We start from the raw sequence: 5833 nt of genomic DNA on the forward strand, positions 1-5833 counted from the left end.
CACGCAACGCCAGGAGGAGGACCCAACGACGCCAGGAGGGCAGGACTGCCTTGTGAACCAGCCAAGGAGGCACTGCCACGCGTACAAGAACCTCTGTCACGCTCAGTATATCAATATATAAGCTTTGTGCGCACTTTGCCCCAGCGCCATTTTTCCTGTACGGGATCAGTGGACCATGCATGATCATTTGCTAGACACCGCAGTTTCCTGACCTGTGACCTCTGAATAAACCTGCTTAATTTTAACTTGAGAACGACGCCTCCTGCCTTTGATTTCCACCCGCAACAGATGTTATGATTAGGCAATGGAAAAGTGAGGCAGTCAAAGTAATAAAACCAACATTATATCACACTTTAATCAACATTTACAAGAACAGTTCAGTGAGAGAAATCTAGTCTGTTTTGGGCATGAACAAGTTCACTGAAGTCAGGTTGAATATCTGAGGTGGATATGCGAAGGACAGCTGATCATCAGTGAGAGAGGATCCGTATCTGGATTTATTAAACTTCATCACAGAAAATGCTTGTTCACATATGTAAGTAGATCCAAAGAGAACCAACATCTTCTGAGGATACTGATACTGACTGATGGTGTGGCTTCTTTCAGTGTTGGCATGTGGTTGAGAATGTTACCCTCCAACTAGCCTGAAAGAAACAGCAACTTTCTCATGAAAGCCTTCACAGCTGTGGCTGAGGGGTAGAGTGGTCGTCCTCCAACCTGAAGGTCGGCAGTTCGATCCCCACTCTGATCCATCTGCATGCCGAAGTGTCCTTGGGCAAGATGCTGAACCCTGAATGCCCCTCATAGAATAACAAAGTTCTGCAAATAGATGCACTGTATGAATGTGTATGTGAATGGGTGAATGTCAAACTGTACTGTAAAGCGCTTTGAGTGGTCATCAAGACTAGAAAAGCGCTATATTAATACAAAACCATTTACCATTTACCAGGCTATACATTTCATGTGCAAATAGGCTCTTGCCTAGCAGTTTGATATTGAGCTCATTTAATGCAGTGACATCACAGCAAATGCAAGATCTGCATCTGAGAGCTATTGGATGTCCTTGCCTTTCTTTTCCCAGAACTCTTAAATCTCTGCTCTCAGGTCCCATACTCTTTTAAGCAATTTGTCCAGACTGAGCCATCTGACAGCTGTGTGGGAGGCTATGTCCCCATGTTCAGTCTCATGCTCTTCCAAAAGTGCAACAAACTGTCTGTGATTAGTGCAGCAGAGTCCACCAAACACTCCTTGATAAAATCCCCATCAGAGAATGGCTTACCCCTTTTTGCGATATTGTGGGATATCGCAAAGCTGGTCTTGACAGCCCCATCCCTGGTGTTAAGATTCCTGCGATCTAAGACATTTTCCCTTGTGCCTCCTGCATGTGTTTTGTTATGCCATGTGTTTCCCCCTGTTTATTTATTTTGTCATGTGCTTGTTGTGTTTATGTACTCAGGCCATGTTTGTTCTTTCAATGTCCGGAGACTCCGCCCTCTGCTGCTTCCCGGCCTTTTTCTCCCTCACCTGTTCCATATCATCACCCTAATTGTTTGCCTGATTTGTTCACCTGTGTCTTGTCTTTGTTCCCCCTTCTACATAACTCCAGTCTTTTTGTAGTACTCTGTTGGATTGTTATCATTTGTCTGTGAGAAGCTATGCCAGGATTCTGCAATTTTTGACCTCTGTTTACCTGGTATGGTATTGGCCTTTCTGATTTTTTATCCTCTGTGGTTTTCCCTTTTTGGAATTCTGTTTTGCCAGTTATTGAATTGGATTTTCCCTTTTTTGCTCTTTTGTTTTTTGCCTTATTGGATCCTTGTTTTTTTCTATTTTTGAAATAAATAAGTGTTTTTTGCATCTTTGTCTGTGATTAGGTCCTTACTGTGAGAAAGCCTAACAGTACAATCCGAGTCAATGGACTCAGCAGACCCCGACCAAGTGAGGGCCGCTATCGAACATCATGACAGGGTCCTAGGACTACACCAGACTCAGCTGGAAGACGCCCTCTCAAGCGTCGGAGACCTGACGGCCCAGATGCAGGCCTTGCAGCTCAGCCGATCCTCCGCTGCTACTCCGCCCTCGCTCCAGCCTCCAGCACCAGCCCATGAACCTAAGCTACCCCCTCCTCAGAATGAGCTGATGAGCCCGGCACATGCCGCTCTTTTCTAGCCAGTGCTCTGTCATTTTTTAACTGCAACCTACCTTTTTTAACTGCAACCTAAAGGTGGCGTACGTCATCATCCAGCTGTCTGGACAGGCAAGAGAGTGGGGAACTGCTCTCTGGGAGGCCCAATCGCCCTCCTGCAACAACTTCAAGGACTTGTCTTACGAGATGAGAAGGGTTTTTGATCGGTCCAAACACGGGCATGAGGCTGCTCGTGAACTATAACATATGCGCCAGGGGCAAGGGTCCGTTTCGGATTATGCCATCGACTTCCAGACCCTCGCATCATCCTCTGGCTGGAACGCCGATGCGCTCTTTGATATGTTCTTGAACGGGCTGTTGGAGGAGATCAAGGACGAGCTGATCGCCCATGATCTACCCCACACCTGCGATGCCCTGGTCAACCTTGCCATCAGAATCGACACAAGGATGCAACAGCGCCGACGCATGAGGGCTTCCGGGGGGCCCCGCAGATTCTCTATGGCAGGGCTCTTCAATAAGTTTGGAGCTGGGGCCGGTTCTTGATACTGAGGCAAAGTCAGGGGCCGGAGGATATGAGTGATCACGGTAACAAGAAATTACAACAACATACTGAAGGAGTCAATATATTTTATTTTGTAAAAGCTTAACAACATATGCCCAAGAGGACGCATAGGCCCAAGGATTCAAAAATCAAACCAGGTGAGAAATAACTAAGCCATATTAACAGACAATCGGAGAAATGCAATAAACTAACAAAAATAGCACTTCATTGTACATAGCTGTACCAACACAACTTTACAGGGGTGACCATAGAGCAGGGCTCTTAAATAGGCGGCCTGCGGGCCGAATCCGGCCCCCAAGCTGCTTTGGACTGGCCCCCGGAGTGTGCTCGACAATTGCTTGAATAAAAAAAATATATATAATTTTTTTTTTTTTTTTTTAAATCCTAAAATTTTTTTAAACTAACAATTTAGTAGCACTTAAATGGCACTTACTCATAGGACTTTGTAGTTTTTCTTTATTTTGAACCGGGCCGTGGGTCATTTGGTACCAGGCCGCCCAGAAAGAATAAACAACTTACATTATTTCCGTTTTATTTATAATCTGATTCTGAGCACTATTTTATTTTGAAAATGACCGGATCCTCTCCGTTATGACTCATGCTTTACGCATGTCAAGACGCTTGTCTCGGTCACGTCATGTTTTCGCTAAACACAAACCCAGACGGTATTTGTCGGACCCATTTGTCAACAAAGCAGGTGAATCCAGCATGTCTGTGCAAGGAGAAGATCAGCTGCTGGAGATGGCAAATGATGGCGGCCTTAAAAGTATGTTCGAGAAAACAACTCTACCGGTGTTCTGGATTAAAGTCACTGCAGAATACCCTGAGATCGCCACAAGAGCATTAAAAACTCTGTTGCCGTTTCCGCCATCATATCTGTGTGAAGGGGATTTTTCTGCTGTGACCGCAACCAAAACGAATGACGGAGTAGACTGGACATCAGCAACACACTTCGGGTGTTATTGTCACTATTAGCCCTGGATGGGACCACCTTGTTGCAGAGAAACAGGCTCAGTGCTTCCACTGATTCAGTGTTGTGGTTAGTTATATTTTTCATGCACTTTATAGCTGTTTTTTATTTGTGATTGATTCATTGTTACTCACTGTTGTGTTGTTGGTGCAATGTTACGAGGACGCTGCTAATAAAGTTGCATAAGAATACACATCAGTTTCACATAAACATTTTTTTAATTAAGGAATTCATTTGTAATTTTAAATAAATTGTTAATACGCAGCCTCGAATGAATTATTGCGTGGCCACGTATTAATAATTCGAACGAATCACAATATAATTATTGAACGAATTAACAAGATGACGCCCGTGCACGCCTTGCTGGTAACAACCTCTGTGTTATGGTTTAGTTAGGTTTGGACCCCACAGCAGACAGGAACGAGAAGTTGTAGGTATTAATAAAGTTTATTTCTCGGAGAGGTGGAAGCAGGCTGGAGTGGCAGGGTGCTGGCTGGCTAGTAGATCCAGGGCGGAACAAGGAAGCGCTCCAGCGGCAAGGCACACGAAGGTCTGGGTGGAAGTAGAACACAGGGATTAGAAGACATATAACAGTAGAGTAGGGAAGCTAGCAAAGCAACAACTACCGGAGTTTACGGAATAATCCGGCACTGGAGTGGTGAGCAGGCCAGGCATTTATTGAGGAGGTGACGAGATGATTGAGATCAGGTGTGCCTCGTCTGCTGTAGCCAGGAGCCAAGCCACGCCCCCTGACACACACAACACGTAAGGGGAACACAACAGGGAAGGAGGAGAACAACAACACCCCACAACACACAATCCTCACACTCTGTGCGCTTTGAAAAAAAATTAAATCTACCGATGTAACCAGAGGGCCTCCGTAGTGATGCTCCGTAGCCACACCTTGAAGGCTGGTCCGTGGGAATATTTTCTGACATCCAACCCGTCCGTAGCGCAAAAAAAGGTTCGGGACCGCTGCTCTAGAGTGCATCACTGTGACCGTTCTGTACCGTTCAAGCTGCGCTAACGAGACAAAAATGTCTCTCTCCACCTTAAAAAAAAGAAAAGTTGACTCTGAAAATAGGCACTTCAAAAATGAATGGACAGAAAAATACGTATTTATAACTGTGGATAGTAGGAACCCGGTATGTTTAATCTGCAATGAGTGCCTCGCCGTGTGTAAAGAGTACAATTTGAGGAGGCATTTGAAGACGGCGCATGCTAACATTGATCTCACTTTCCCACTGGGCTCTGCTGCTCGGAAGCAGAAGATATCGAGCCTCAAATCTTGTTATGAGCGAAGATGTCAAACTTTATTTCGGGCCTCTACGGATCAAGAGAGAGCAACGTTGGGACATACTACCGGTGAGATTCTTTTCACCAAAATCGTTTCATTCTTTGAAGTGAACAACTTGGATTTGGCGCGCGTCAACATGTTGGTGAATGATGGTGCACCCTCGATGGCGGGCAGGGAGCAGGGACTAGCTGCGAGGAAAGGAAAGGAGCTTTTATCCTCTGTGGATGAGGGGTCTTTACAACTGGAAACCATTGACATTCAGTCATCAGGTGACTTGCGTCAGTCATGGCAGCAGGCAGGTTTTGAAAAATTCTGGACCCATGAAGTCAGCTGTGAGAAATTTCCACACTCAAGGGATCTTGTGTTGTGCCCTGAAAAGGAGAGATGTGAATAAAGTGACTCAGACACGGTGCTTCTTCTTCATCAGCTGCATCAAGAATTGGTTTATAATTTACAGAATCAATTTACAACCTTACAACAAATGAACAGGTAAGAATATATATAAATGGCCTATTAATCTTTTAACTTTTACCTTAAATTATTGGTAATACACAGACATATCTTATCTCTTATTAATTACACACATAAACATACTGAACATTAACCACTCACATACACATCAGCAACATCATACTTTCTGTTAGGTGTCTTGCTAAGCTAAACATGTGAACAATGCACACAACATGTGATGCACTCATGCTCACCACGTGATGCTACCTGCCTACCACTGGAAGAGCGGAGCAACATAAAAGTGTGAACAAGCTGCACAAACAGCACACAATCACAAGTTTAACAATCAAAATAAATCTTATCTTGTGACAAAACAAGTCAATAAAATATTCACAGAACATAAACATT

Source organism: Limanda limanda, chromosome 14, assembly GCF_963576545.1.
Source record: "Limanda limanda chromosome 14, fLimLim1.1, whole genome shotgun sequence".
Taxonomy (NCBI): Eukaryota; Metazoa; Chordata; class Actinopteri; order Pleuronectiformes; family Pleuronectidae; genus Limanda; species Limanda limanda.